Here is a 10,135-nt window from a genome sequence, read left to right as displayed (position 1 = left end):
TTGTCATTTCCTTTGTATGTTAACTTTGGATAATAATAAAATAATTAACTTTGGACAAATGATTTTGTTGTACGTTCTATTATCTCTTTGTATGTAATCATCCTCAAGTTTTAATTAAGGTCGTATGTTTCAAAAAAATAGAAATTTAATTCAAATCAACGGAAGTAAACTTAAAATCCAAAAATTACATATTAATACGGCTAATTGTTCAGATAATAAGAAATATTAAAACATAATAATACTAATAATACTACTAATCACTAAATAGGAGAAATAAGTAAGGTTTGAACTATTCCGCCTTTGTGTTAAGATTGGTTTCTTTTATTCCGAACTATGTCCGCCCTGCGAAGTTGGAAGTACTCTTGTTGTACAGGTTCCATTTTTTGAAGATCCATCATAATGATGCGAAATTCGTCGTCTTCAGCTTGCTTGGCTATTTTTGCCGCATGTTCAGCTTGTTTTGCTGCAAACTCTGCTGCTCTTTGTTCCATCTTGAATCTTGATTGTGCTTGGTAGTGAGTATTGAAATTTTGTTTTTCTTTAATAATTATTCCCATCAATTCCTCTTGGTGACTGGATCTCTCTCTCCCTGTTTTCTTCAATCTTTTTGCTGCTTTTTTCCCCATCTTACGGATATATGTGTTCTCTATGTCTCCCCCATCTGTGTCGTTACCAGTTTCTCCTTGAGTTGTTGTTTGCGGTCCTTCCTCATCTTCCTCGTTATTCTCATAAGTGTCCAAATCGTGAGTCGTATCGAATACAAAAGTCGATCGCCGATTATATTTTATATTTTCTAACACAATTGGGTAGCACTCTTCGTACTTAAAATTTTTCCCATCGTTGCATTCCTTGAACCTCTTGTTCACTTCTTCAAGCTGTTAATGTTTTTAAAAACACTTAAGTACATGGGCGCTTATTAAATATTAGAAAATAATTGTTCAAAAAATCAAGAATGCTTACCTTCTTTTCAGGACCCCGTCCAGTATGATATTCACCTTCCACTTCTGCCTCTTTTGCCGAAAATAACGCCACATCTTTACTTATTCCCTGATATCGTTTTTGCCAGGAACTCCAAGACCGCTCTGGATTATTAGATAAATGAAGTTCAATATCATCCTTGATACGAGTCCACAACGTCGCCTCTGATTGATCAGCTCCAACACTAGGATCTTGAGATATAGATAAATGAATTTTACACATTGTTACATCTTCGATTGTCGTAAAATTTGGACCTCGTGCTGTTCTTGGTGCCATTGTAAGCGAATCGGTGAAAAATTTCCAAATGATTTGAAAGCAGAAATAATATTTCTTCTTATTGGCGTGATAGATAGTTTGAAGTATTAGTTGTGGGAAAATGTTACAGGATTTCATGTGTATATATAGGTGTTTCCTCGGAAATTTCCAACGTTCGAAAATGTCTTCCAAACTTTCCAACGTTCCAAATTACCCAACGTTCGATTTTCTTCAACGTTCGAATTACCAACGGTATAAAAAAATTTCAATTTTTTTTTTGTCTAATAACGTTTTAAAATTTTCTTTTAAACTGAAGCTTTAAATGGGGCGGAGCTATTAAGTCCGCTCAACAACAGGCGTTAACTATACATACGCCGGGCTGGGGCGTTAATATAATCTTCGTCTCACTGGGGCGTAAAGTTTATGAACGCCTGGCGTGGGGCGTAAACTTCAGCAACGTCCCAACGGGCGAACATTTCAGCAACACCTGAATGAGGCGTAACTTATATACACGCCTCTTTATGGGGCGGTGACTTTACGTGCGTTTCACAACAGGCGTAGTTTATATACACGCCCGATGACAAACGGTGATTATACATTCGCTCCACTATATATAGTTTTGGTCTTGGTCCCGGATCAAATATGGTCCGGAATTTGATTATGGTCCAGCTTTTAATCTTTACTCCGTCCCGCTGCGTCTCGTCCCTGGACCATAATTATAGGTTTGGTCATCCAATGCGGTTGCTCTAACTCACCCAACATGGTGAAAACTAGAGTACCAAAACCATAGTACACTTGTCAAGATAATAATAATATTAATGTTAAAAACGAGATAGAATAAAATAAAAAATAATGGTAGTATCAAATAATAAATAAAAAATTGTTGAGGTGTTTGATCTGTTTGTGAAGCAATGTCTGATGGTAATGAAGTAGAGTAGTGATAGTTATTGGTCTCTTCACCGTTAGGGTGACTGTCTCTTCATCACTTCAGACGATTTTTATCTGTATTTGGGTTTTTCTTCTCTAGATATTGTTCAGCTGTTGAATATGATTGGATTGAAGGTTTCTCTTTTTGATAAGTCAATGGATTCTTCCCCAGAAGAAGTAGAAAATCTTACTAATCGATTGGCAGGTCTGTTGGAAGAAGACAATTTGGCGATTGAAATCTCAAGATTCAAAGTGCTTTTTGGTTGTAAAACTGATTAATGATAGACAATATAACCCGAGGGTGCTTTATGAGCTCCTGGTTAAAGCATGGAAACCCACTGGATGGATTCTTGTATCTGAATTGGAACCAGGAATATATATATGCTGAAGTTTGAGCTCAGATGTGATATGTGCTTGGCAATTGAAGGATCTCCATGGAGTATTAACGATGATTTGCTTCTGATGGAATTAGGGGATCACAACAAACTCCCTAAAGATTACCTACTCCAGTATGCAGAGTTTAATGTTCAGATTCACGGTCTACCTATGATAGCTCTCAATGAAAAGACTATTACTCACATTGCTAAGCAATTTGGATCGCCACACCCAATTCCCAAAGGAGAACAACTGAAATGGGTCAAGTACGCGAGGATAAGAGTAAAGATAGACATTACTAAGAAGCTTCAGAAAAGCATTAATGTTACTCTTCCATCCAAGCAAATTATTGAAGCGCAACTCAGGTATGAAAAACTGCCAAAGCTTTGTTTCTTCTGTGGGTTTTTTGGGCATCTGACGAGGCAGTGTACAAGTGTTATCAAAGCAAAGTGAAGTTCTCAATACATATTATTCACAAGGTTTCTTTCGGAAAATGTAAGAACTAAATTTGGCTCGTTATACCGATGAGATTCGAGCTAATTTCAAACCAAGAATCAACATGATCAGAGATCATCATTTGAGATCTGTTGTTGATCATGTATCTCTGCCGGGGAGTTGTTCTGGGCCAGCGACTAGTATGAGAAGAGAAACAGACACTCAGCAGGACATTAATGATGCTGCAGTTAATTTGTTCGTCTGTCTCGCTAAATCCATTGACGTTTCTGGAGAATCCTTGTATGTAATGGAACAACAAGATAATTTCCCCATAAATTCAGGCAATTTAATAGCTGGTGACCGTAATAATATCCCCATGATATCCCATGCCGTTACACCTGGTTCCAATACCAGCCAACCCATTAACCCTAACCTTTCCATACAGCCTATCCCATGCACTACACTCATTATCCTTATTCCACCAACCAAAAACCTAAATCCATATCCAGAAAATCCAACCCAACATCAGAAAAAATCACCCAACTGTCCTTTGACCATATTCCCTCTCCAGCCCAAAACCTAAACTCGTCTGGGGATTTTTCTACTGCCTTAGACGTGTTTGTCTTTAGTCCTCAACAAGATGCAACTACTATCTCATCCCCTACTTCTTCTTCCTCAAACAAGTCCAAAACTAAACAGTGGAAACTAGCTGCTCGGAGTGTTGGTGACAAAAATTCTTTATGCTCTTCCAAATCTCTGGTTCTAAAAGGAAAGCTTCTCCTATGGATTGTGACCCTCCTTACAAGACCAAAAATTTGGTATCCTCCTCTTCAAGGGTTCTGGCAGCTAATCCCCAAAAGCTGCAAGGTCAATGTTAGTCATGTCCTGGAATTGTCGTGGGCAGGGGAATGACACGGCAATTCAAACTCTTAGATCATTCCTACGTGCTTGCAATCCCTTTATTCTTTTCCTCTCAGAGACCCTTCTCAACTATGAGAAGAGTTTGAGAGTTTGCAACACTTTATATTTCAGATTTAACCACTTTGATCCAACCAATGATAGAAGTGGTGGCCTGCTATTGCTATGGAAAGATAACATTAACCTTACACCATGTTTGTTAACTCCTGACTCATCTGAGTCGTCTGGATCTGAATCATCTGGATCTGAGTGAAATCACCTGACTCATCTGGATCTGAGTCGATATGTTTGTTTTGAGTCAGGTCTGACTCGGAAATAAGTGAGTCAGTGGTTTGGTCCCATGAGTCAGGGGTATTTTGTTACCTGACTCAAATGAGTCCGAGTCAGGGGTTATGTCTGAGTCAGAGGTCGAGTCAGATCTGACTCTAAATGGAAAACAAACGGTCTGACTCCTGACTCGGTCCGAGTCAGGGGTTGACTCAGATTCAGATGCCGAGTCAGCTGCAAACAAACAAGTTCTTACTGTGTTGGCTTCTAACTCCAACATGATCAGGTCTATATTAACCGACAATTTGATCATCCTTCTTGGGAGTTATTGTGTTTGTATGGTCCCCCGACTCAGTAACATCGAAACGGCTTTTGGCTTGAAATTTCGCATATTGTAGCTTCTATAAACTCCCCTTACTGTATTATTGGAGATTTGAATGTTCTCATTTTTGCGCATGAAAAGTATGGTGGTTCCACCTCCACTGACATTAGTTGCAGAGAGTTTTGCAATCTACTAAGGGAGAGAGACATTATGGATTTGGGATTGGCATTTACGTGGTCCAACAATGCAGCTCAAAGACCTCCGATCTTCGAAAGATTAGATAGAGATCTATGTAATTCTGATTGGAGAATTCTTTTTCCAGAGGCGGCCGTGCTTCACTTGCCAAGAATATATAGCGACCATGCACCTATGTTGCTGAATACTATAAGGAGACAACCTAAAAAATAATGGCAGTTCAAAGTTGAACTTCACTGGACTAATCATCCAGATTTTATGGAAGTTATCAAGAAAGAATGGGAGGGTTCTAGTGGCTCTAGACTCAGCAACTTAGGGAAAAGCCTATCTAAATGGAGACGAAAAATATCTGGCAATGTTGAAAGGGAACTTGAGGAGGAGAAAAAGAAGTTAACTGATATCCAATCCAAATCTCACTTGTTCGATGTTAGAGAGGAAGAACGAGCTACCCAAGAAAAGATTAAGAACCTCATTGAGAGAGAGAGAGGATGTACTGGCAACATAGGAATAAACTGCAATGGATTTCTAACTGGGTTGCACCAATACCGCCACGGGTGTCCGCCACACCCGTGTTTCCGTGTGTCCAATACGGCAAATTTAAAAAACCATGATACGGCGCCACACCGGTAGGCATAAATATCGTTAATTTTTAAAGATATGTAAACATATAAACAGGGCATAATTTCAATGTCGATTCAAAATATATAACAAAAGTTCAATTAGATTTTCAGTTTTGATCTTATACTTGCAAAAAGCTTATAAAAAAAGCATGAAGTTTTCTGACATTACTACAACAACAAAAGACTAAGTAGCTTAGCTTGTTTACCGGTGCTAGTACAGATTCATGAGTGATGGAATATGGTGAAGAAGAAGAAGAATAGAGATTGATTTTTTATGGAACACAACAAATAGATCTGGTTTTTCAGATTTCATCTCAGTCAAAGATATTTATTATCTTTGGAACCATCGATTGCTAATATGTGCCGACGATGACAACCACACAGCTGTAATATGGGCTAACATACACGTTTTACCAAGTTTTACCTCCCTTGAAAGTAGGTGATCGTTACAACAAATAGATCCTGCCGTATTTTTGGAGTATTGCCGTATGTGGCTGTGTCCATACGGCCGGACACACGATACGGCGACCCAATGGGCGTATTGGTGCAACCCAGATTTCTAATAATGACAAGAATACTCGGGCTTTTCATTTATCAGTAATCCACAGAAGAAGCAAAAATATAATTATTGCCTTGAAGAATGATGAAGGATGTTGGATTTCAGATGCTGGTGCTATTAAAGAAATGCTTTTTTCCCATTTTCAATCAATTTTCACTAAAGATGTCTCGGTAAATGCTAACTCTTTCAGTTTGCAGAATGATGTGACTATTAGCAGAGAGGATGGCTATATTCTTTCTAGAGTCCCTTCAGTGGAGGATATTTTGAAGATGCTTAAGAAAATGGGATCTTTACGAGCTCCAGTTCCGGATGGTTACCCTGCGCTATTTTACAAGAAGTGCTGGCAAGTTGTTGGCAGTGAGGTGACAACTCTAATCCAAGATTGTTTCATGTTCACGATACTCCCACCAGGTTTGAATCGTTCTTACATTGCACTGGTTCCAAAAGTTAAACACCCTGAGAGACCAGCTGATTTCAGGCCTATTGCGTTGTGCAATGTTATCTATAAGATTATCACTAAAATCATCACTTGTAGGTTAAACCCGTTGCTAGATGCTTTGATTGATAAATCTCAATCTGCCTTCATTCCTGGAAGGCAGGTCTTGGATAATGTGATTACTGCGAAAGAATTGGTCACTCTATGAATAAGTCCAGCTCGATTGTTGGGTCTTTTGCTCTTAAGCTCGACATGAGCAAAGCCTACGATAGAGTAGATTGGGGTTTTCTCAGTAATGTTCTCCACAGCTTCGGGATCCATGGGAATATGCATTCTATGATTATGAACTGCACTACTACAGCTACTTTATATATCATTCTAAGTGGCCAGCCGAAAGGATTTATTACTAGCGAGAGGGGAATCAGACAAGGCTGTCCGTTGTCTCCCTATCTGTTCATTCTTTGTTCTCAAAGCTTGTCGAAGATTATGAGAAGGATGGAGTTGGATGGACTCTACTATGGTTACAAAGTAAATAGGTGGGCACCATCGGTCTCTCATCTTATGTTTGCCGATGACGTTATGCCTTTTGGCTGTCTAACATCAAGGATGGTCGACACTGTAACTGCCACTCTTGAAGAATATTCAAAATGCTCCGGGCAGGTGGTTAACTATATTAAATCAGGGATTTATTTCAGTAAAGCTGTTTAAATTGAGAAATACGAGGAAGTAATGGTGCGGTTAGGTGTCCAACGTATGAATGAAGATGATAAGTACTTGGGTTTTCATATTTTGAAGTCTGGTCATAAGATATCTTCGTTTGAGTTCTTAATTGAGAAATTTGAGGCTAAGTTGTGTGGGTGGAAAAAATATTTTCTTATTCACGCTGGGAGGACGACACTAATACAATCTGTTTTGGCGCTAATTCCTGTTTACTACATGGCCACGAACATCATTTCGAAGACTACCATCCGTAAGTTGACACAGATTATTCGAAGTTTTTGGTGGGGACACACAAATGAAATCAGAAAGATGCATCACTTAAACTGGAGTTGGTTCACATGCAGCGGAGATCAAGGAGGATTGGGTTTGCACGACTTGGAGCAGCTTAACCTTGCTTTAGTCGCAAAGGTTGGATGAAGATTTCTAACAAACCCGTCATCTCTTTGGGGACAGATTTTTAAGGCGAAATATCTGAGAGACACAAATTTTTGGTGTGCTCGTAAACCTCAAAGATGCTCGAGTACGTGGGCTGCTATCCTTGAGTGTCGCCAATATTTGAGAGAGGGTTGTTTATGGCTAGTGGGAAGTGGGGAGTCTATAAAAGTTTGGTCTGACCCTTGGATCTCCTCAGTTCCAGGACACATTCTTACTATGCCGCAAGGGGGAACTAATGGTGTTTTAACTGTCAGTGATTTGTCTTGATGGTGGTTTTTAATTCAGGGTTCGTAAAACCCTATATTTAGGAATAAAGGCCGTTTGAAAGTAACGAATGCTCAAATTTCTTTACTTATACATGTATTTATTCAGAATGGTGCGCGTAGTAGCAATCCCAAATATTTTGTGAATTTTATTTTATGCCAGCATTGTTAACTAATGCATGACTCGCCTGGTATTTTTCCATGTTATGTTCCCAGCCGAACTCTCAATACTGACATGACATGACAATCGATGCTCACTCTCAGCAGAGTAGCATGAATCTCCCGAAGTGCTAGTATTGGGATCTGCACAAAAATACTCATACAGGCTACGTCTCTCTCTGACAAAGAGATCAATGCGTTCACACACTTTTTAATTAAATTTAGCGTGATCGAACGCATATTTATTCTTAAAGAAAATCTAGACTGTTAATATCAGTATCGGAAACGATCACGGCCACACAACTTGGCCGCACGATTTAACAAGCATAGCTTACTCCTAATAGAACTAGGCAATCACCGTAGTGACCACCAGCGAGCCCACTAGTGCCCTAGTCGATCGAGTCCCATTCCCTCAATCACAAGTGCTTCCAACGCCGACCCCAAACATGGGTGACAGTGCTGTATAAAAATAGCTCAAACGAGCTGAAACCGTTATAAAGAGTCTCAAAACGCATCACAACCGTCCAACTTTTCCAGCCTAGTTGGGCGACTTATATCTTCCTACAAACGATTAAGGAAGTGTCAGCATGTTCATTGGCGGCCCAATTCTCTCCTTTGTCAATCGACATGCAAGCGTCAAGCCTATAGGGCGCTCAACCGTTTGCCCAAACTCGAGCAGACACGCCGTATTCAAAACCCTAAATTGGGTCGTGGCAGTATACAACTGTCGAAAATCAATCGTGTCCGTCCAACTTGGCTAGCCCAATTGGACGGTGTAGATCGCATCTCGAACGATCGAAGAAGCACCAAAGTATTCATTGGCGGCCCAACTCCTTCCTTGGTCGACCGACCTACTCGCGACAAGCCCTTAACGCATCAAGTCGTTCGATCGAACTAGGGAAGACACGGCCGATTTAAAAACCTAATTGGTGTTTGCGGCAATATGTTACCGCCTCAAATCGATTAGGGCCATCCATCTTCTCCAGCCAAATTGAGTGGCTTAGATCTAATCTTGGGTGACCCAAGAGATACCAGCACGTTCAACGGCAACCCACCTTTGCACAAGGTTGATCGACCTGCTCGAACTAACACGCAGCACCTCGATTCCCTCGTCCAAAAGCCACGCGACCCCCTAAAACCCTACAAATTGCATCAATGACAGTGGACAACTGCCGCAGATTGATCACGACCATCCAACTTCGCCAGCCTAGTTGGATGTCATATATTTATTTTTCAAACGCTAACAAAGCAGCATTGAGATCACCGGCCATTCATCCTTGTGGATAGGGGAAAACGGTTTGCTGGTTTTCTAGGAAAGTGGAGAGTCGAGCGTGCTGTCGAGACTCCTCAACCGAGCGAACTGCTGAATCTCACACAGATGCCCCGCTGCAAAGAGGGTGCTTAGATTCGGGAAATCAATCTGTATGACTCCGGCCTAAACCAAGACAATGGCCGTTCCAGAGTCAATTCGGTCGCAAAGAGGGAGATGGTTGATCTGTAAGAGGGAAGCTGAGAGTTGTGTGGGATCAGTTATGATCAAGGATTGTGGGTGTGGTTAAGGTTTCTGCAATATTGCTGAACTGCTGAAGTTGAGTTCTGTGAATAAGTTTATATGTTGTTGACGGATAATGATGATAATCGATGATTGATGATATCCTGATGTCCTCGATTTAGACTTATTTTTATTGCAAGAATGATGTACCACTGATCCCTGTAAGTATGACGGTTTCTTGAGTGAAAGAGTGGGAAAGTGGGAGATTGTGGTAAAGTCAGTTCCATGTCGTGCGGAGACTTGACTGATCGTGTACCCACTACTTTGCTAACTCCTTCAACCGTTTATACGACTTACGCACATTTCTCATTGTGGATGAATCCACGTGCCGTATACCGCCAAACCAAAACCCTAAGTGATATCCCCCATTTGTGACGTGATTTAGAATTCACGAATCGTGGAGTCTGCAAGGCAGACGTGTATTAGTTGGTCAGTTGTTGACTGATTTAGACTGTGAGTCTAATTTTGTTGAATCGAGCATAAGTGGTGAATGCTCGGCGATTCATGGATTTGAACATGTAGTTCTCTGAGATTTCAATGAATTACTGACTAGAGACTGAGCAAGTATTGCTTAACTCGACGAATTGTCGAATATTGAGAGTTTCTCGAGCAACTGAGCAAGTATTGCTCAATTCGACGAATTTGATAATTTTGGTGTGCAACTGAGCAAGTGTTGCTCAATTCACCAAAACACTGAATATTGATAATTTGACATGCAC

This window comes from Papaver somniferum, unplaced genomic scaffold (genome assembly GCF_003573695.1).
Source record: "Papaver somniferum cultivar HN1 unplaced genomic scaffold, ASM357369v1 unplaced-scaffold_33, whole genome shotgun sequence".
Lineage (NCBI taxonomy): Eukaryota > Viridiplantae > Streptophyta > Magnoliopsida > Ranunculales > Papaveraceae > Papaver > Papaver somniferum.
This window is presented reverse-complemented; position numbering follows the sequence as displayed.